The sequence below is a fragment of the Bos indicus genome, chromosome 23, assembly GCF_029378745.1.
Source record: "Bos indicus isolate NIAB-ARS_2022 breed Sahiwal x Tharparkar chromosome 23, NIAB-ARS_B.indTharparkar_mat_pri_1.0, whole genome shotgun sequence".
NCBI classification, from domain to species: Eukaryota; Metazoa; Chordata; class Mammalia; order Artiodactyla; family Bovidae; genus Bos; species Bos indicus.
The window spans coordinates 32,195,117-32,217,344 of NC_091782.1; the positions used below are offsets into that span (position 1 = coordinate 32,195,117).

The following is a 22,228-nucleotide window of genomic DNA, read 5'->3' on the forward strand; positions in this document are numbered from 1 at the left end:
CAAAAAAAAAAAAAAAAAAAGTTGAAAATCTAAAAGTGAGCTTCAGTTATGAACTCCTCCATGACTGAAATGTGACACATATTTAACATGCTAATGGAATACACTGTATTAACTCAAAAGACTAGTTTGCCGAAACCCGGGATTGAACCAGGGACCTTTAGATCTTCAGTCTAACGCTCTCCCAACTGAGCTATTTCGGCCACTTGAAATAACAGCCTTTGACTTCTATTTTTTAATAATTAGATTGTCTTCAGCTTTTTTTTGGATTTCAAATTCTTTAAGCCTGATGGTCTAGTTGTCCAATATACTTGCCTGCCCAGAAAGAACTGGACTCTTTCTTCCATATTTGCTGCTTGGATGAAGTTCCCTCTCGTGTGGGATGGTAGGTGGAGCAGGGAGGCAGAAGAGAGGTAATAGCAATTCACTGGAAAATCTTTCAGCTTCTCCACATCCTGTCAGTTGACCCAGACCCAGTTCAGAAACTAAAAGAACATAAAGGTAGTTTTTTTTTTTTTTTTTTTTTTGGGGGGGGGGTGTCTCTTACTTTTCTCTTCCTCTTGATCCTCCTTCTTTGAAAGTCTCCAAAAATGCTGAGAAATGGAATCCAATAACTCCATAAGTTTGGAAAAATATATATGTACAGTAAGTCCCCTATATGCAAACTTTCAAAGATGCCAATATGCATTCCATCAATGTCAGACATGAGTGCTATTGCAGCTGCCCCTCCACCTCCTATTGCTGATGATCCTTCCACTCGACCCTATCCCACCTCTTCTCCCTCCTCCAGGCAATAACTCTTCTTGCCTGTTCACTTGATGCCAGCCCCCTGTATGCCAGCTGTTGTACTGTACTACTATACTATACTATAAGATTAAAAATGTTTTAATTTTTTGTTTTTATGTGTTCTTTGTGTGAAAAATATTATAAGCCTATAACAGTATGGTACTATATAGTGATTGTAGTAGTTGAGTACCTAGGCTAACTTTGTTGGACTTACAAACAAATTGGACTTACCAACTCACTCTCAAAACAGAACTCATTCATATACATAAACATTACCAGACTACATACTCATCACAATAATTCTCAACTGATGGGAAAGCAACTGTTACAAAAATTAGAAAATTTAAAATGGCATATCTCGTTACAACAGACTTTCTTCACAAAAAATCAATAGTTAAATTTTTTATTTAAAAAGTTTTACACAATTTAAAAGGTTACTTTCCAATTTAAGTTATTACAAAGTGAAAGTGTTAGTCACTCAGTCTGTCCAACTCTTTTCGATCCCATAGACTGTAGCTCATCAGGCTCCTCTGTTCATGGAATTCTCCAGGCAAAAAATAATGAAGGGGATTACCACATTTTTCTCCAGGGGATCTTCTTGACCCAGTAATTGAAGCATGGTCTCCTACATTGCGGTCAAGTTCCTTACTTCCTGAGCCATGAGCTTTGTTCCCCTGGAACCTTTATTACACTCAAATTTGTACCTCCCACTCCCGAACCCTACTACTGCCCTTCCTTCCACCTGGAAACCACTAGTTTGTTCTCTATATCTATGAAGTAACATCAATAGTTGATTTTTTAAACAAGACAAATGATTTGACTTTGACTCCAGATACCAATATTATTTAGTTGTTTATTCAAGGAGCCAGTGCCAGTTTAAAGTGACAAGAAATAATCTGTGTGAGTAGTCTTCCTGGAAAAAACTTCAAGTGAGACTATTTTGTGAGAAGTTGAACAAACGATTCATTACAACATGGAGTGAAATCTGCTACAATAGTTTAGAACTGGTTGCAGCTAATAAATAAAGGTTTATTTGAACAAGTTTTAAAACTTGTGGGAAATGTAGGTCACAATAAGTGACCTACAAATAAGTAGACATTCCCTGCCTTTAACAGACGTCCCTGGCTCAGACAGTAAAAGAAATCTGCCTACAATGTGGGAGACCTGGGTTCAATCCCTGGGTAGGGAAGATTCCCTGGAGAAGGAGATGGCAATCCACTCCAGTACTCTTGCCTGGAAAATCCCATGGACAGAGAAGCCTGGTAGGCTACAGTCCGTGGGGTCGCAAAGAGTCGGACACAACTGAATGACTTCACTTTCACTTTTCCTGCCTTTATTCAGATACTTGTAAACTTTTGAATGTCATAGGTCATCAAACAAAGAGGTATCAGTGGAATCAATCGTTGCCATTTTTGAAAATTTATCAGTCATATAAAATGAAATCTTTGGCATACCCTGCCAAGTCACTTGGCAAATAAGTCATAAGCCTTAGTTCAGGGCTAAGATTAAAGCCCTGGAGGTGCTGGAGTTGAACCCAGGGCATCGTGCATGCTAAACACTGTGCTCTATCACTGAGCTACATCCCCTGCAGAAGGTGTCTAGGATATTCCATATGGCAAGTTGCCACTATCCCTGGATCAGGGAAGAGCCCTGGGAAGATTCCTTGGAGAAGGGAATGGCTACCCACTCCAGTATTCTTGCCTGGAGAATTCCATGGACAGAGCCTGGTGTGCTACAGTGCATAGGGTTGCAAAGAGTTGGACATGACTGAATGACTAACTGGGGGCTTTTTCGAGATTTAAGTTACCCTGCTGTTTCTGAAGGAGAAGGCAATGGCAACCTACCCCAGTACTCTTGCCTGGAAAATCCCATGGATGGAGGAGCCTGGTGGGCTGCAGTCCATGGGGTCGCTGAGAGTCGGACACAACTGAGCGACTTCACTTTCAATTTTCACTTTCATGCATTGGAGACGGAAGTGGCAACCCACTCCAGTGTTCTTGCCTGGAGAATCCCAGGGACGGGGGAGCCTGGTGGGCTGCCGTCTATGGGGTCACACAGAGTCGGACACGACTGAAGCAACTTAGCAGCAGCAGCAGCTGTTTCTGAAACCCTCAAGAGAAGAGACTTTGCTTTCTGAATTGAAAAATGTCTGAATACAAAAGAGATCTTTCATAAGCAGAGGACCCTCCACGGACTGCTGCTAGCTGACTTCCTGAGTGGCAGTTCCTGTCCACCACCAAGCATACATCAGGATGAAATATTCTGTTGAATCTTCAACTTCTTTTCTGTCTGCAACACTCTTAGAAAAATATAAAAGATAGTGGAGGGGAATACAAAGGCCAGTGCCATGAAAACTACTCAGGAAATTTAGGTACATGTGAGGAGATAAGAGTGAAGTGTAACTAATATGGATATGAATTGAAGAGCCTAGTCAGTCATAACTAAACCACTGTGCCTATCATCTTTGAAATGCAGAAGCAGCATTCTGTCCAGGACACTGCAAATCTAGCTCTGAGACCCTTAAGGACAGAAGACAGGAAAGAAGATTAGAAAAGATGCTCCCGTCGATATTGTGCCTGTTTCAGACAGAATGTTTTTCCACAAGACGGTGAACATGAAGGAAGCCAAAAAGAAAAGTTCTTTATAAGACCTCCCCACACCTGGGTAGGTCCTCAAAATCTATCTGTCCCTGGGGCACAAATAAGTTGATGTTTCCTGCCTTTATTCAACTGTGCATCATTTTCAACCCAAACACATACTTTTTTTGTTTAGTTTGTTTTAAGGAAATCCTGTCATAAGTGGAAGAGGGCAGGAAATCATGTAATTTTAAAAAACTTCTCTAAATGACTGAAAATCAGCAAGGTTCAGCTGTTCCTAGACTAATGTCAGAGAACTGGAGAGTTGAGAGGGGACGGAGAGGAGAGAGGGGGTGGGGAGGAGAGAGCATCCCGGACGGAGAGTGAGGAGGGGAAGACAGCTGCGGGGAAAGAAGAAGCAGCCAAGCCAGGGCCCGAAAACGAGGACACAAGAAGAAAGTTTGGGAATGAGCATTATACACCACTGATACTCGGATAAGGGAGAATGTGGATGTATCCGAAGTCTTTGTCTCTTCTGCATGTCGACAGGTTCGCCGCAAGAGGAGTCTTCCCTATTCTAAGCGAAGTAGGTGGAAACCTATGTCCTACGAGAATCTGGTTTGTTTTGTTCCAGTTATCGTAGTTTGAAAGATACTAGTTGCTCTTTTCCTCGCTGGATAAACAGGTTGAGCACTTTGGAGGGCCCTTGTGTAGCTGAATTTTTGTTTGCGGTGCAGTACTGCCGGAAATTCCCTGGAGTTTTGGCAACCCACTCCAGTATTCTTGCCTGGGAAATCCCATGGACAGAGGAGCCTGGCGAGATACAGTTTATGGGGTCGCAAAAAGAGTTGGACACGACTGAGCGACTAAGTATGCACGCACGCACTGCAGGAATTGATAGCTTTATAAAGAGCAACTGGAAAGCCACGTCTGGATTCCTGCGTGACTGTAGTGACAGCAATGTTGAGCGTAGAAGCAGGGTCCGCGGGGACTTTGGGCTTATGTATCTGAGGCAGCAGATTTTTTAGCACACTAGCTTTGGAATGTGAGGGGCAAATGAGAAAGAAATGTAAGCCGGACAACAAACTAACACTTTTAAATACAAGTCCAAGAATACAAGTGTCAGCACCTTGGATAGCACCTCAAACTTTTGACCTGAGGGTGGAGCGTTTAAATGTCTGAGCGAAGATTCTTTAGCTCTTCCATTCTTGTTTCTTACTCTTACGCAGAAGTCTCCTGAAACCCAGTTTTCTTCTAGAGATCTTTTGGGACATTTTCAGTGTTCTCTACTGCTTTTATACTACACTTCTCCCAGTGGGAGTTCTGAAGAGCCACAGTTTGAACAGAGAAAGTCTATTCAAACGATTACAGTCTGTCCTCCTCTAGATCTTTGTTTTAAGCACAAATGGTATTTCCATCAAAGATGCACGAGAATCAGAAGTATCTGGCTTCACTTTGGCCATTCCTGAAGTCATCATGCAATACTGTTAGCTAAGAATAGTAGAGGTGGGGGCAGGCATCCTAGCTGTGATTGCTCAAAATGGCTAGAGAGAAGATGGCTAAGAAAAACATGGACAAATGGTTTGAGTACACCCGCACGAATTATATCATTGTATTCCAAAGTTGCAAAGAAAACTGTGGCACAAGAACAAGGCAGGAAACTTTGATTGACTCATTCAAAAGACCAAAGGCAGCAAAGACAAAAATGACAACAATAATAAACAAGCCAAAAAACTCTCCTCGATGGCTTACTGAAGTCTCCAATAAAGGCTCTCAAGTGGAGGTGCCGGGGATTGAACCCGGGGCCTCGTGCATGCTAAGCACGCGCTCTACCACTGAGCTACACCCCCTCGCATACCTACGCTGCTTTCTTATGCAAATTACTCATGTGTTCTCTAACATCAATAACTTCCTTAATATGGATGCTAAATTATTTCATTTAACTTAATTTTTGCCACATGTTCCTCCAACATTTCCCAGCCAGCATCTTTGATGAAATGTTTCATTTCTAGCATCTCCATTACTATCCTATTTCACTTTTCTAAACCGTGCTGCACAAAATTTCCCCACTTTCCCTTACTTTTTCTGCTCAATAGCAAAGTTAAATTCGTAATATTTTACTCCAAGGGCCTCATCATCACTGTTGAAATCTGTCTTCCCAAGGAACACAGAAGGAAAATAAAAAGGAAGATCTGGCTCACACAGGATCTCTCGAACCTGAGGCAACAAGCACAACAGACTCACATTATCAGGCTTGAGGACCCAGTGACATTGGCAGCATCATTGAGGAGCACGAAGGGGAAAGAACAGAAAGAGAAGGAAAAGCAAAAGTAAGACGTTCTCAGTCAATTATCTTTTAGAAGACATTATTCTTTCAACTGTTCGGGTTAATGAAAGAGTTGTGAACCGAGGAGAAGCAAACCTATCCAGGGATGATCTCTTCTCTGTGCTTCTCTACTCTTCTACCACCAACCATAATTATATTGTACAGTCACCAGAAATAGTAGGCAATGGATCATTATTCTTTCTGATCAAGTAAACTGATGTTAAGGCTTTTACTTTGGGTGGAGTGGGCTGCCTAGAGCTCTTGTAAATTAATTCACAAGACAATAAGTGATTTTGCCTCACTCACCAAATCTTCAGTAATGTCTAATACGAATGAAATATCCTGGCAAGGTAGGGGGTGTAGCTCAGTGGTAGAGCGCGTGCTTAGCATGCACGAGGCCCCGGGTTCAATCCCCGGCACCTCCACTTAGATATATCTATTTACTGAGGACCGCTACTAATGAAAAAGGTACTGAACGGTAGCAGGTGGTTTGTGAATCTTCAACTGTTACGGTCTACCCAAAATAGCGTCACTCATCCCTCCATGAGTTTTGAAAGAGGATCGGGTATTTGTCATGAGGAATTAGACCCCTGAGTAATTTACACAAGTTAGCTGACCGCACATTGGGAAAGTTAAGGATTTTATGCTATCAAGCTTTCCTTGACATAACTCAATACACCCCTCAATACACTGATTCTTATCTCTTTAAATAAAATCATGCCTTTTATTCATAAATTCCAATCACAAAGAAACACCAGAAAAATCATGTAAAGACTTTGGAGTTCAAATTAAAATTATCAGTGGAATAGAGGGGGAGCAAAATGTCCCTGTGTCCGGAGGCTGGCCATAACAGTGAAAAGACCCACTCTCACTTCCTCTCTCTGATTCGTGTATCCATGGATCCTGATGAGAGAAATACATTGCCATTAGTCACTGATGAAGAGTATTTACCATATCCTGGATATCATTACATGGCCTCCCTCACCAAAAGTATTGTCTCTTAGCTCATACCATAACTAAGTATTCAAAAGGTCATTCCACCATCCAATCAGGTTATTTGCTTCAGGGTTAGCGGTCTTATGGTGAGGCCAGTGAATTCCAGAATATTAGCCTATTGCCGGTTTTTTTTTTTTTCCTATCGGAGAAGGCGATGGCACCCCACTCCAGTACTCTTGCCTGGAAAATCCCATGGACGGAGGAGCCTGGTAGGCTACAGTCCATGGGGCCGGTAAGAGTCGGATACGACTGAACGACTTCACTTTCACTTTTCACTTTCATGCATTGGAGAAGGAAATGGCAACCCACTCCAGTGTTCTTGCCTGCAGAATCCCAGGGACAGAGGAGCCTGGTGGGCTTCCGTCTATGGGATCGCACAGAGTCGGACACGACTGAAGCGACTTAGCAGCAGCAGCAGCCGATTTTTTTTTTTTTTTTTTTCCCTATAAACTGGCTTCTTGTCTCAGAAACAATGCTGTAGGTGCTGTTGAATAAGACATTCAGTAAATTCGTGGCTGGTGGTTTTGGCAGAAGCATTGGGGGACATGAAGGGAAATCTATATATAGAATAAGTGTCTATTCCAGTGAGATTAGATATACATTGTGCCCCTAATACAGAAGTGGTCAAATGTAAGGAACCCGACACCAGGGTAGGTAGTTGTTCCCCAGTGGAATCATAGCCCCTAAGTGAGGGCTCAAAGTTTGTGATGTTGGTAGTTTAGTCACTTAGTAGTAGTTTAAACTACATTATTTTGGTGCACAGAAGTCTATGTTGCTTCATTCATTACTAGAGAAATGTAAGTCAAAACTACAATAAGGCATCACCTCATACCAGTCAGAATGGCTATCATCAAAAAAATGTACAAACAATAAATGCTGGAGAGGGTGTGGAGAAAAGGGAACCCCCTTGCACTGTTGGTAGAATGTAAATTGATACAGCCACTATGGAGAACAGTATGGAGATTCCTTAAAAAGCTAAGAATAAAACTTCCATATGACCTAACAATCCCACTACTGGGCATATACCCTGAGGAAACCAAAATTGAAAAAGACACACATACCCCAATGTTCACTGCAGTACTATTTATAATAGCTGGGACATAAAAGAAACCTAGATGTCCGTTGACAAATGAATGGCTAAAGAAGATTTAGTACATATAAAAAATGGAATATTACTCAGCCATAAAAAGGAACTCATTTGACCCAGTTCTAATGAGATGGATGAACCTACAGTCCATCATACAGAGTGAAGTAAACCAGAAAGAGAAAAACAAACATCATATATTAATGCATGTACATGGAATATAGAAGGATGGTACTGATGAATCTATTTGCAAGGCATCAGTGGAGACGCAAACATAGAGAACAGACTTGTGGACACAGTTGGGAAAGGAGAAAATTAAGAGGGTAGCACTGAAATGTATTCTTTACTGTATGTAAAATGGATAGTGGTGTTGCCCAAATGGTCTGGGAGCGAGCGATGAGAATGAAGACAGAACATGAAATCTGGTGCAACAGGTCAGGGGACCTGCAGCCTCTATTGGACTGAGGTGCAGAGTCCACTCTGAGTCTAGCTTTTATTCCTAATTGCAGACTACAAGACTTTTTTGATCTTATCTTTCCCAAGACACTATGCTGACATAGTCCAGAGCTCCTTGTTTTCACCCCAGGCCGTTCTCTTTTGGGCTAGTCTTGGGAACGATCAGCAAGTGCGTAGGCAGCATTCATGTCTGATGCCAATCTGGTGTTCCAAGGTCCATTCTTTCATGATCCAGTCATACTCCCTTCTGAGTCTGGCCTTGGGGTTTGTAACAAGGAGATTATTCTTAAGAAAAACATGAAAAATAATCATTAACACGGTTTCTTAATATATGCTGTTTTTCCAGGTGCTATTTCTGTGGAATTTCTCAAGGCTGTGAAAGGACATTATTAGGAATTCCCACTACATATTGGGAACTTGCTGTAGGATGCAGGGAGCTCAAACTGATGCTTTGTGACAACCTAGAGGGGTGGGATGGGGTGGGGTGTGGGAAGGAGGTTCAAGAGGGAGGGGATGTGTGTATACCTGTAGCTGATTCATGTTGATATATGGCAGAAACACAATATTGTAAAGCAACTATCCTCCAATTAAAAATTTAAAATTAAAATAAATATGAATAAAAATTAAAATACATATGTAGAACCAAAAAAAAGTAGTCTTCATTGCTGAGCCTATATATGACCTCTGTTCTTGTCATCATGGTTACTTTGTTCACAAGCTCATTGGGCAAGTACAGTGGTGGCCAAGGAGAAGCTTCCAGACATCAACAGAATGTGTCATTGTGTTCAACTGCCTCCAAGGAGGTTGCTCTCTGTAGAGCATTTACTTGAAAACAAATATCCTTAGGCTCTGCACATTTGGGGGATTCTGTCTACCCGCCTATTTACCAGACTTCTCTGTCACCACTTTTGCAGTTTTCTCTCAATAATTTTCTCTCCAAGCCCCTAATCACCTGCCAAACTATTAGCCACCTCTCATTAACTAGTGTAGATATCTACCCTACATCTGTCCTTCCAAGCAAAATGAACAGTCACATACCCTGCTTGAAGTAATGCCTACTGAGAGGGTTTACCTTCACTGGCCTACAGGTTCTATGGAAGCCGCTCACACTTGTGTGGCCCCAGTATATGAGCAGAATCATCTATAAACCAGATCTGGTTTTTTTTTTTCTTCTTTGGTTATCAGGAGTTCCCTGTGAAGTTCTGGATGTGGGTTGAAGAATAGAGGATTCTACCAAGTGTAGGAGCCATGGGAATATGAGCTACTTTCTCACGAAAATGACTCAAAAGCCTTGCTTCATATATTCTGTTTCTACTTGAAAATGAAATGATGCTGTGCACTATTTATTACCTCACAATGCTAAATGATTTCCTTGCCTGAATCACAAAGGAGCGAATCAAAAACTGATTTGGTCATAGTTTCAATTTTATTTTTGAAGAAAATTTTGTGAAGAAATTCTGTTGTGATGAGATTTGTCATTTCAAATTTTCTAACTTTGTGACAGTTGCTTTCCTGTCAGTTGGGACTACTGGCTGAAGTGGTTAGTCTGGTAATGTTTATGTATGCGGTATTCTTTTGGCAAATTCACAGCATCATTGGCTTTTATTTCTCACCATTTTTGGAGATTGTGAGAGACGAAAGAATGAAAAAAAAGAGAGAGAGAAATAAGAGCTACAAATAACATTTTTCTTAGTTTCCTTTAGTTTCTGAGCTGTGTCTGGGTCAACTGACAGGACGCAGAGGAGTAGAAAGTCTTTCCATCGAATCCCTCATTGGCACCTCTCTTCAGATTTTCCCACCTTTATGTGTTCATCCCATGCTGCCAGGAATTGGCTCCAGTTGGCATACAGAGAAGACAATCAATTCCAGGTCTTTCCAGATAAGCAAATATATTGGACAACTAGGCAGCTACACTAAAAGAATCTGAAATCTTCTAAAAACTGAAATTGGAAAAAAAAAAAAAAAAGAAATGTCAGGAGAGTAAGTTTTCAGGTAGCCGAAATAGCTCAGTTGGGAGAGCGTTAGACTGAAGATCTAAAGGTCCCTGGTTCAATCCCGGGTTTCGGCATTCTAAGCTTTTTAGTTGATCGCCAAGGGCGAGTTTACTTCGGGTGCATAAAGGAATGTTGTAATGGACTGATGATTACAAAATAGCTCTAGATTTTTCTATGAATAAACTCACAGTGAATTTATGAAATCTTACTCCAGCCAAAATTTTAGAACTTTAACTTTTTGATTTTAGAACTTTAATTTAACAAGTGTCTGAATAATCTATTGAGCCACTGACTTCTCAATTCAAACTGAAGTAAGTTTCCAAGTTCTGAAACGGACAACAGAGCCATTAGTACCATCCTCAGAGCAAAAATTAGGGATCCTTTCACGCTGGCCTTCTCTTCATCAGACCTTGTATTTCAGTCAACTTTCTGACCCAGTAGCCTTATTTTATCTATTAGTTTGTATTCCTGTATTGTTTATTATTCATTTTAAAGCTCAGTGTTTCCAAGATTGCCTAGAAGGTACTGTGATCTTTTGAGCTTGCTATAATTGTTGAGTACTTTCTTACATTCTGACATATTGATATTCTAGGTGACAGCAAATTTTTACAGTGGCTTTGGTTCCTTCTAGTGGGGATCTGTATGAAGAAATTAGAATATGAGGCTAGTTCTCCTAGTCGTTCCTTAAGTATCGTTGATTCTAGGCTCTTTTTTTCTTTCTTCTAGTCACCTTTTGTAGGTTGACAAACGTGAATAGATACTAGGAATGACGCCTTTCTGCCTAACATGAAGTTGCCCTTCTCTTCGTGTAGCTGAGAAAAAGAATGAAATAAAGGGGTTTCAGGAAATAATGGAACTGTACGTAAGCAATCTTTGTGGTAATAATTTCAAGGTCTGGAAACACTGCTGCTGCTGCTGCTAAATCGCTTCAGTCGTGTCCGACTCTATACGACCCCATAGACGGAAGCCTACCAGGCTCCCCCGTCCCTGGGATTCTCCAGGCAAGAACACTGGAGTGGGTTGCCATTTCCTTCTCCAATGCATGAAAGTGAAAAGTGAAAGTGAAGTCGCTCAGTCAGGTCCGACTCTTAGCGACCCCATGGACTGCAGCCCACCAGGCTCCTCCATCCATGGGATTTTCCAGGCAAGAGTACTGGATGGGGTGCCATTGCCTTCTCCTAGGCAGATAGATAAGCCATTAAGTTTTCTTTCGTAAACTGTAACTAAGGGGGTGTAGCTCAGTGGTAGAGCGCGTGCTTAGCATGCACGAGGCCCCGGGTTCAATCCCCGGCACCTCCAGTAGTAAGCGGCTGATTCTGGGGGGTCAGCTGATTCTCGGGGGGTCATCATCGTGTGAAGGGCTGCAGTTAAAGTTGCAGGACTCCACTTGGTGTTGATCTCTGGGAGCTACGTTCTCATTTTGGGGGGATAAAAAGTGAAATATATCTAGTTTAGAATGCAATAAATTACGTTTAAGTATAAATAATACAATTTTAATAGCTTTTAAAACTAATAATGTCAAACTGTACAGTTAAAAAGCAACCAAATTAAAAATTTTAATATAACAAGATATAGGAAGAACGGCATACTCCTACTTTCTCAGATCTTCATGCACTTTTGAGTTGAAGTTGACAAACTATCTGTAACATAGGACTGTAGGGTAACATGCTGTACCATGGTCTTTCTGCACATGACTATGTATGAAACCAGAATGTCCCCCAAAGTATGCCTCTTTAACATAAAAATTATTTTGAGCTGAAGACAATTAAGGTGCAAAAAAGTTCTCTTTATCCTTCCATGTCTGACCAAAAGCAGGATATTAATCTTCCTTTTACTGGAGAAAAACTCTTACCAGCCCAGATAGACACAAGTTCAGTTCAGTTCAGTCGCTCAGTCATGTCTGACTCTTTGCAACCCCATGGACTGCAGCACACCAGGCCTCCCTGTCCATCCAACTCCTGGAGCTCGCTTAAATTCATGTCCATCGAGTCGATGATAGGCACTAGAGGAATCTGCAAACAAACTTTAGTCCACTAGTTGCCTCCCCAGTATTTAATTTCCCACAGTTTACTGCCCTGAAAAGATAAAAACTGCTTTCTTTAATCCTGTCCTTTATCTATAAATTTACTGTTCTTTCTTGAACATACTTCATTGGCTGAGGTGCTAAACTTGCACTTTGAGTTACTTTTTGTTTATGTTTCTCCTGAGTGATGCCTGTTGCACACATTAGTAAGCACTGCTTTTCTCGAGTCAACCTGCCTTTATATTTAAGAGTACCAGCTGAAAACCTAAGGTGAGTAAACTTTGGTCTCTTGCATTCTCTGTCTCTTGCAATTCTATGCACCCAGCAAGTTGGACAGCACCCCCATTAGATCTACACACTACTAAAATGATTCAACTCCTCTGATCATGCACTTGGGAGTGACAGCAGTTACAAGATCCTCTAAAATAGATAAATCCTTACTTTTCATTTCTAGACTTCTTCGTGGAGAACCAGTAGCAAATAATGAAAACCAGTGAGGATGAGTCTTTTTCTGAATTTCTTAGATTGTGTGAGAGTAGAATGTATGAAATGAAGCACTGGGTTTAGTTTCTAGCACCTTTATTCTTGCTCTTTTCTTTTACTCTCTTAAACTGTATTCGCACAAACTTTTCTCACTTTCCTCTCCATATTCCCTTATTCAGTTTTTCTTCCTCACATCAAAGTTAACTTTACACCCATTTGCTCCTGACACGTTTCCACTCTAAGGGTTATCCTCACTGGTATGTCTGTCTTCTCAAGGAACATTTGACTGAAGGAAACAAAAAAAGAAAGATCTGGCTCATTCAGGATTTCCTGAACTCCAAACAACAAACTTGGAAGAGTCAGTCACATCATCAAGCTTGAGCACTAAATTCCACTGACAGTATTACTGAGGAGCATGAAGGGAAAAGAATAGAATTTTTTTTAAGTATCTCTCAGAAGGCTTTATTCTTTCAGCTTGTTCCTGGTTAAGTAACTGCAGGCCAGGAAGAAGCCACTAGACTGTATATTTAAAAACTTCAGTAATACTAACATTTAACTTGATAGACTTTCTCTAGGCAAGCTTTAAAAAAAAAAAAAAAAAGACAGAAATAATATTTTATGAAACAGCCAGAGGAGCATGAATACAGGGGGGTGTAGCTCAGTGGTAGAGCGCGTGCTTCGCATGTACGAGGTCCCTGGTTCAATCCCTGGCACCTCCATCTGTATTTTGGTCAACTTTTCTCATATTTCAATCCCTCCAGCCTACCATTTTTCCAGGGCCGAGAATCGGCAACAGGAAGACAAGAAGGAAAGAAAGAAAGAGAATAGAATAAAGGGGAGTGGGATGGGGTGGTGGTGATGGTAATATCCTTGCTCCTTTAGTTAGTTATCTGAGCAGTCAGAGACCTGGATTTTCATGTGGCTATGGAAGAGAAGGCCCCTGAGATGAGACTAGCACAAGGACTGAAAAAGACCCATTGGAATTGGAGAATAAGGAATCATTGGTATGTATTTTAGACTTTAGACTGAATTTGGACCCTGCAGTTTGTTGTTTCTGCTTCAGGTGTCTTCCTGCTTCTCTCAGCTTGCTCCGAAGTTTGCTCCATCTTCACCAGTTCTCAGGAAGGCATTTCCATTCCATCACCAGGGAACGTCTCCGGAATGGGGTATTTTTCTTGAGTTTTCAAATTCCTCCTTTCCCCTAACCTCAACCTCCTCCGACTCCAAAACTGCCTAAAAGACCGTAAAAATACCGCGGAAGAAGACAAAGAAGAAAAGTATTGCTAAAGAGACGGGTAAGGATGCGGCGGATAGAGCGGGATTTAGGTCCTTCCGGAAGGAAAGAGATGACAGAGCGGAAAGGATTCACACACAACCTGCCAAGAAATGCAGAGCGACAGTGCATGTCCAGCAAACCTAAGGCAGCAACGCGATCGGGCCCTTGGCAACTGCGTTTCTTCTTGAGGCTCTGTTTTTGAAAGACAAACGGAGGAGGGAGGAGGAAAAAGAGTACACAACCTCTTTCGGACAGAATTTTCTCCAGAATGAGGAGTGAGCAGGGGGAATGTGTGGGCTGGTACTCCATATGTGAAAGGAGTCTCATTTAACGTCTTGTGTGAAAGGAATTAATGCACAGAGTCGGACACGACTAAAGCGACTTAGCAGTAGCAGCAGCAGCAGCCTAGATAGCATCTGTCACCTCAGGCACTGAGGCGCAAAAACACTTTCCGTCCATTTTGTGTGACAAGTAACCCAGATGTGAATTTTGAATGAAGTCCGAAAGCAGACAGTAATTTATAATATTAGGAAACTCTGCAAACTCAAACTCTGGCAGGTTTGGGAAACCCTGACCTGGAGTGTCAAAAACCCGGAGCCTGGGTGGAGTGAACCAAGTTATTGGCAAGATCTCAGGCGGGAAGCAATATAGTGGACAAGAGTGGAAAGGCGACGCTTGAACAGGACAAGGAAGGAGGCGAGTTTGAGTAGGATTTGGGTAAATGGGTAGGAAGGACCTGTGCAAGCTCCACCTCTCTTCTTTGCATCCTATACCTACAAGAAAGTGTTGAAGTCCCGTGTATTTTAGGGAAGTAAACAGAAAACTTCTGTCCCATAAGAAGATCGCACTCGTTTGTACCCAAACTGTTGGCTTTTGAGAGCATCTTGGGGCCCTTTCCATAGGCGAGCTCTTCAGAGGGAAGTCAAATTGTTTCAAACCTGATGTCTGTTGTGATGGCAGCAGGTTAGTGAGTGTGGAAGTGGCCTCTGCCGGCTGCTCTTGGCTTGAGTATATGAGGTACGTGTGCAGGACTGACTTTTAACACGGATCACAATTGAAAATAATCTAATGAACTCACTCTTACTAGGCCGTCAGAAAAATATAACCTTCGTGAGCCCGGATAGCTCAGTCGGTAGAGCATCAGACTTTTAATCTGAGGGTCCAGGGTTCAAGTCCCTGTTCGGGCGTTGCTAGGATTTTTTTTTTTTTTTTTTCCTTTTTATGTCCAAAAGAGGTTTTCACTCTCTGCTCTGGGCCATGGTGCTGCCTGAATATTAAGTCATCAACTCTTAGTATGCAATCTAATAAACAAGGTTTTGAGACATTCGCTCAAATAAGCCAGAAACAGGACTCCTCCATGGTGGAATGGGTATGGAGAAGAATGAATTCCTTTCTGCTTGCGGGTAGTCTGTTGTGTTTTTGCTTTGTGGGTGTTAGATCGAGCCTGGAAAGAGGAGGAGCTTGGGTGTGAACATGATTAAGGTGCCGACAAATAGTACAGTCAAAGCTATGATTTTTCCAGTAGTCTTGTAGGGATGTGCCGAATTGGACCACAGAGAAGGCTGAGCGCGGAAGAATTGATGCTTTTGAACTGCTGTGCTGGAGAAAACTCTTGAGAGTCCCTTAGACTGCAAGGAGATCCAACCAGTCCATCCTAAAGGAAGTCAGTCCTGAATATTCATTGGAAGGACTGATGCTGAAGCTCCAATACTTTGGCCACATGATTCAAGAACCAACTCACTGGAAAAGACCCTGATGCTGGGAAAGATTGAAGGCAAATGAGAAGGGGCAGCAGAGGATGAGATGGTTAGATAGCATCACAAGCTCAATGGACATGAGTGTGAGTAAACTCCTGGAGATAGTGGAGGACAGGGAAGCCTGGCGTGCTGCAGTCCATGGGGTCACAAAGAGTGACTGAGCAATTGAACAAGAAGGTGCCTGCAAATTTAAGATTCAGTCTTGTGAAGGTATTTGGTAGCCACAGTGAAACCCCTAAGATGGCAACTTTGCAGAAATTTGTGATTAAGGAGGTTATCATGGAAGACAGAGTGTGTAGAGCGAGAATGTAAAAGGGCTTATTGTGATTTGAAGATTGGGAACTCATTAACGGTATTTCCGGGAAACTGTGTCTTAAGCCAGAGAGATCATGGACTCCAGATAGTATTATGTTCCTTGAACTTCTTTAGAAATCCCAGGAAATGCTTAGAAATCCAGGTCAGGTGATTGCTTTCTCCTTTTTGCTGGCCTCCGACTGTATGAGAGTTTTGTTCTTCTTCACAGAAATCCCATGAAGTAGATTTTGAACTTGGAAGGACTCCATTTGTCTGAAACAGTTTGTCTCTTAGTTGGTCCAAAAGATTCATCAGATCTCTAGAATGTAAAATAGGAAACAGAAAAGTGACTGGTCTCAATGAGGGAGAGAAATAGGTGGGATGGGGAAATGGGGCTGGTTTTAGTTTGTCTCTGTGTCTGGGTGTAAAGTACAACTAAGATCATGTCCAGTGTCCTTGGTAAATTATTACTCTACATTGTGACAGAAGAAAACAGTGCCAAGTGGGGTCTTGTATATTTCTGATATCAGCAAAAGTGTGGTAAATTGGGAAGCACTGCCCAATATAATGTGAATCATGCATGCCAACCACATATATAATTTTTAAATTTTCTAGAAGTTACATTGAAAAAAATAAAAAGAAACAAGTGAAATTCATACTGCATTTAATTTAATACAATATATCTAAAATACAACTGTTACAGGAAGGGGAACATGCTTCCAGGGTCCAAGAGTGTGCTCTCATTCACACTTGGAAATGTCAGAGGAGGCACATTGTGCTGACAAAGAGATTTTATTGCAGAAGGGGGGCCTAAGTAGAGAGCAGCAAGGTAAGGAAACCCAGGAGAACTGATTTGCCACATGGCTGTAGTCTCAGGTTTTATGGTAATGGGGTTAGTTTCTGTGTTATCTCTAGACAGTCATCCTGCTTGGTCCGTAATCTCAGGGTCCTCCCTGATGGCATGCACATTACTCAACCAAGATGGATCCCAGGGAGAAGGACTCTGGAAGGTTGGTCATCTCCTCCAGCCTTTGGCCCCTTCTGAATTCTCCCAGTTAGTTTTCAGTGGCAGCACCATGTTCCTTATCTAGAACTCCTGTTGCCTGAGACAACTCAAGCATGCAGGCCTGGCCAAGGCAGGTGGTTTTGGTCAACAGTTCCCTAACTATAGTGGGAATTCCTAATAATGTACTTTCAGAGCCTTGAGAAATTCCACAGAAATAGCACCTGGAAAAACAGCATATATTAAGAAACTGTGTTAATGATTATCTTTCATGTTTTTCTTAAGAATAATCTCCTTGTTACAAACCCCAAGGCCAGACTCAGAAGGGAGTATGACTGGGCTCATGAAAGCATGGACCTTGGAACAGCGGGTCAGCGGCAGGCAAGAACGCTGTCTACGCACTTGCTGATTGTTCCTGAGGCTAGCCCAGAAGGGAATGGCCTGGGGTAAAAAACGAGATCTGGACTATGTCAGCATAGTGTCTTGGGAAAGTTAAGATCAAAAAAAGTCTTGTAGTGTGCAATTAGGAATAAAAGATGGACTCAGAGTGGACTCTGCACCTCAGTCCAATAGAGGCTGCAGGTCCCCTGACCTATTGCACCAAATTTCATGGCTGTTTTCATTCTCGACGCTCAGTCTTCGACGTTTAGGGCAACACCTGACTTTATCATGTCAATAAATAGTTCACATATAACCAACAAGCTCATGGAACTCTGCCCAATGTTATGTGGCAACCTGGGTGGGAGGGGAGATTGGGGGTGAATGGATACATGTACATATATGGCTGAGTCCCTCACTGTTAACCTGAAACTATCACAACATTGTTAATCAGCTGTATACCAATACAAAATAAAAAGCTACTAAAAAAGAATGAAAGAAAAAAATAATCCACATAAACATAGTACCTAAGTATTTTACATTCTTTTTTTCATACTAATTCTTTGAAATCTGGTGTGCATCTTAAACTTATAGCACATAAGTTGGACTGATCATATTTCAAGTACTCAAGAATCACATGTGCTAGTGGCTACCATATTGGACAACAGAGTTATAAGAACTAATGTATTTGAATAAACAGAAGAAAATATATAAATGTGCAAAATTCTTACAAATTAAAGCAGTTCTGTAACTCACACTCAAAATCAATATGCAAAATTTCACTCATATTTGTGAAGTATGCCAACTAAAAATTGCCACTTTGCCATCTGCCTCTCCAAGGATTTAAGTCATTAGCCACTGCAGCTGCTGACCTTCAACACACCCTGAAAGGAATTCAGAGTGGAGATCCGGAATGAGGCACTCTGTGCTCCAGGAAAACACTGGCAGAACAGGCCTACAAAAAGATATTTTCAGGAGATTTTATGACCCCAAGTCCTTACATTTTCTTATATCTGCTGCTAAGTCACTTCAGTCGTGTCTGACTCTGTGTGACCCCATAGACGGCAGCCCACCAGGCTCCCCTGTCCCTGGGATTCTCCAGGCAAGAACACTGGAGTGGGTTTCCATTTCCTTCTCTTATATCTAGAAAAGCACTAAAATCATTAATGGTGACATCTGCTCCTCCTGACTAGCAGTAAACCTCTGCCAAAAAGTGTGCTTGATTGCATGTGCCCTCTTTCACTAAAATCATATGTAATACTGATCTTCCCCCTACCTGTTCAGAGCAGTTCCTCAGAGCTATCTGAGACTCCCTGGCTATAGTCCTCATTTTGCCCCCAATAAAACTTAACTCAGAACTCTCACATTGTGCTTTTCTTTTTTTTCCCTTCTGTTGACAGGTGTTGACTGAAATAAAAATGCACAATGTGGGAGCTGTAAGTTTTATTTGGGGATTTATTAAGGACTAAAGTCTGGGAGAGGCTATGTGCAAATACTGGTAAATTGCCACTATGCAAGATTACCTAAATTCTTTCTGATAAAGTGCTAGTATTTAATATCCTTCTACCATTCTTAGACAGAGGAGCCTGGTGGGCTACAGTCCTTGGGGTCACAAAGAGTTGGACACGACTGAGTGTTAATTCAGTGTTAGTTCACCATCCTTTGTCTTTCCTATGCCTAAAGACTAATATATGGTTTGTGTGTGTGTGTGTGAATGACAAGGATTTTCTTCTACCCAAATCATTCACTCATAAAAATACATGAGTTAAGACTTAGAGGTGAAAAATCCACTGGATATTTATTTCTTCCAGGGTATTCCTTCCAGGGTATTTCCCCCATTATTCTTGTATGCAAAAAGCCATATTTAAATTTTTCTAAGTCAGTGGTCACATTTCCACAAGACTCTGAATCCCTCAATTTTCAAGAAACTACTTTGGGAGTCACTGGGGAGAGAGATCCTTCTGTTCAACAGAAAATTAACTTCAGAAGGTTGGTATATACTTTAAAAAAGCTATTCAGGTGTGTGCATGCTTTGAAGACAGAGTACATCATAGTAAAAAAATAAAATATATATTTGAAAAGAGATTCAGATATACATATTTTCAACAAAAGTCTTTATCATAAACAAGGTAAAATTTACCTCTGAAAGGAAACTCAGATACACTTTTGAAAAGAACAAGAGTCACTATAACTTTCAGGGGGAAAAAAAAAAAGCAGGGAGGGGAGTAAAACAAAGAATTTGTAGTTAGGCTTTAGATTCTCCTAATTGGTATAATGCTATTTTCATTAGGAACTCTGTTCTCATCAGGAGTTCTAGGTTAGATTTATCTGTTAACAATTATCTGTTAGATAAATTGTACAGTTCAGATATTATGAGTGAATACTCTATTTCTGACTGCTAGATCTGTAAACATGGAGCACAGTGGGTCACAATCTCCCACTACGAGTAAAGACGGCAAATATGGGTAGTTACCTGGACAAAAAAATTTTGATTTAATATCCCACAACTTACAGCAGGGTGAATTCTCAACGGTGTTTGAGATTTATTAATACAAAATTTAGAAGTACTTCAAAACCACAAGTAAAATTTTTAATAACTTTGGAGTGGGGAAGGTTATTCCAATAATGATTCAAAAATCCAAAATTATTTAAAGGAAAATTTGACAAATTTGATTTCAAGAGAGCTTCTGAAAGAGTGGTAAGAGCATAGGTAAATTTTTTAAAGTACATTTATGCTTTTCTTACTTTCCAAATTTCCTGCAATATGCATTATTTGGATAATAATAGAGTAAAACAAAACAAAGCAAAGCCTCCTCTATAACAAGGAAAAATCCACAAGCAAAGTCAATGGCAAATTTCAGACTGGGAAAATAGAACTGCTATTCATATAACAAAAGGGATAATTTCCCTGTTTCACTAAATATAGGCTTGATTATGATGTTAAAGAAAGCATCCACAAAATGTCAATGGTTTAAACAATAAAGGCTTATTTTAACACTTTATATATTTTCCCTCATTGATTGGCTGATGGCTCACCAATATTTTTCATCTGGGATTTAGGATGATAAAGTAGTGAAGGGTAGGGGAAAAACATCTTTTCCTTCTACCCGTCTTAGGTTCTTAGGTTGCAGATGAGCTCTCCGAACTGACCAGGTTCATTCTTCCGCGGAGTAGCCAGCGGAACGAGAAGCTGGCCAGTGGATAAAGGAAAGGGGGAAACAGGGAATTCGGGCTTCTTAAATCTAAGATTTTTCATGAACCCACAGTTTACAGATAACCACTCAGATTTCAGGAGAGTTAGAAGGTCTCTGTGGAGAGAGCCGTTACCTCTGGTGACAAAGACTAGGGCAGAATTTTCACAGTTTCAACAATCTGGACATTTTTTGTTTGTGGTTTTGTTGTCGTTTATCTTTTTTCCTCCAAGCGAGAGCAAGTAGAAAGACGCAGCTCCAAAGAGTCTTTTGACCATTCAACCATTCAGCTACAAAGAAAAGGGGTGGCGGGGGAGGGGGGGGCGGAAATCTCATTTTCTATGAGCCTTTGGCTTGTAGACCATTCTTCAGAGTTCTGAAAAAAACCTCCCAGTGATTTCCACATGGGGTTCGATTTGGCCAACGCGAGAGAAAGCACTTGTGCTGAAGCTACTGAATGAAACTGGGCTGTGCTCTCAGTAACGATATGAGTTGTATGTTGTCACTGCATCTCCAAAGGGGATTACTTGGATAGAATCCGAAAGCGGCTTTAAGTGTAATTCATCCTCAATGATGGTTACTATCTGGTTGGAAATAAAAAGATACTCCAAACTGTGCAAAACGCATTGAGCTTTTAAAAGCACAGGAATCCTACCCAGCAGCGGGTTTTCATCAGGGGATGTAGCTCAGTGGTAGAGCGCATGCTTCGCATGTATGAGGCCCCGGGTTCGATCCCCGGCATCTCCATGGCAATCTACTTTTGTTGTTGCTGTCTAATTTAGACTTTGGCCTTGCATTGTTAAATCAAAATGTTTTAGCTCTTTCTCATTTGTGGGCAATTGTCTTGCCCTTTAAATATAGCAGTTTTCCATGCACGTGTTTATTGGTCTTCTGTTTGGTTAACTACCATCACGATTTTCTCTACTTTCTGAAAACCTCCTTGGGATGTTTTATTAGGCAGCAAGCAGTACAAAGCCAGAGACAATTCAGAAGTAAGTTCATCCTATGAATGCCAGGAAGAGGGAATACAGTTGCATTTCAAAGATTTATTTATCTCAATTAAAGGAGGTTCTATCCATTCCAACTTTGCACTGGAGAATAATTAAAATATCTCTTAGTAATTTTTTCTTTTAAGGAGAGGAGAAGGTAGCATCTGTTTTAGTATTGGTGTAGTAGTTGTACATCGCTATTCAAGGATCCACCCTAGGACCATAAGAGAATTTTCTTCATTTCTCACTGCACCTTTGGCTTTACTCAAGATTTCTATGGAGAAGAGCTAGTCACAGTCCAATGCAGGAGGTCTGGGAATGTAGTAAAGGTTAGAAGTAGCCTGTGGAAATAGAAGGCAGAGTTGGTTAGGCACCCTTAATAGCGCGACTGTTCTCTATTCTGACAACCAGCTCCTAATTCTAGTCGCAAGCCAAAACTTACCTCATTAACATAACAGAAATACTTTTGCTCCTCTCACCTTAGAAAATTCTAACGATTTTAAGAGCTCTTTGCCATTAGTAGGGATGGAGACCAAATATATACTTCTTATTGTAAATCACAATATTATATATGTAATACCAGATGTATAGCCAGATGTTACATTGATGCATTATGTAT

The 22,228-nt window shown here is 41.1% G+C and overlaps 8 non-coding genes across 8 annotated transcripts; 6 read left to right on the forward strand and 2 right to left on the reverse strand.

Annotated features, from left to right (window-relative positions):
- Positions 1-127: 127 nt before the first annotated feature.
- TRNAF-GAA (transfer RNA phenylalanine (anticodon GAA)) lies at positions 128-200 on the reverse strand. Its single transcript has one exon. It is a non-coding gene; the product is annotated as a tRNA-Phe (tRNA).
- A 4,937-nt stretch (positions 201-5,137) lies between these two features.
- On the reverse strand, positions 5,138-5,209 carry TRNAA-AGC (transfer RNA alanine (anticodon AGC)). The gene has a single exon. It is a non-coding gene; the product is annotated as a tRNA-Ala (tRNA).
- An 829-nt stretch (positions 5,210-6,038) lies between these two features.
- On the forward strand, positions 6,039-6,110 carry TRNAA-AGC (transfer RNA alanine (anticodon AGC)). The gene has a single exon. It is a non-coding gene; the product is annotated as a tRNA-Ala (tRNA).
- A 4,106-nt stretch (positions 6,111-10,216) lies between these two features.
- TRNAF-GAA (transfer RNA phenylalanine (anticodon GAA)) lies at positions 10,217-10,289 on the forward strand. The gene has a single exon. It is a non-coding gene; the product is annotated as a tRNA-Phe (tRNA).
- A 1,153-nt stretch (positions 10,290-11,442) lies between these two features.
- On the forward strand, positions 11,443-11,514 carry TRNAA-AGC (transfer RNA alanine (anticodon AGC)). The gene has a single exon. It is a non-coding gene; the product is annotated as a tRNA-Ala (tRNA).
- A 1,854-nt stretch (positions 11,515-13,368) lies between these two features.
- On the forward strand, positions 13,369-13,440 carry TRNAA-CGC (transfer RNA alanine (anticodon CGC)). Its single transcript has one exon. It is a non-coding gene; the product is annotated as a tRNA-Ala (tRNA).
- A 1,671-nt stretch (positions 13,441-15,111) lies between these two features.
- On the forward strand, positions 15,112-15,184 carry TRNAK-UUU (transfer RNA lysine (anticodon UUU)). The gene has a single exon. It is a non-coding gene; the product is annotated as a tRNA-Lys (tRNA).
- A 6,111-nt stretch (positions 15,185-21,295) lies between these two features.
- TRNAA-CGC (transfer RNA alanine (anticodon CGC)) lies at positions 21,296-21,367 on the forward strand. Its single transcript has one exon. It is a non-coding gene; the product is annotated as a tRNA-Ala (tRNA).
- The last annotated feature ends 861 nt before the right edge of the window (positions 21,368-22,228 follow it).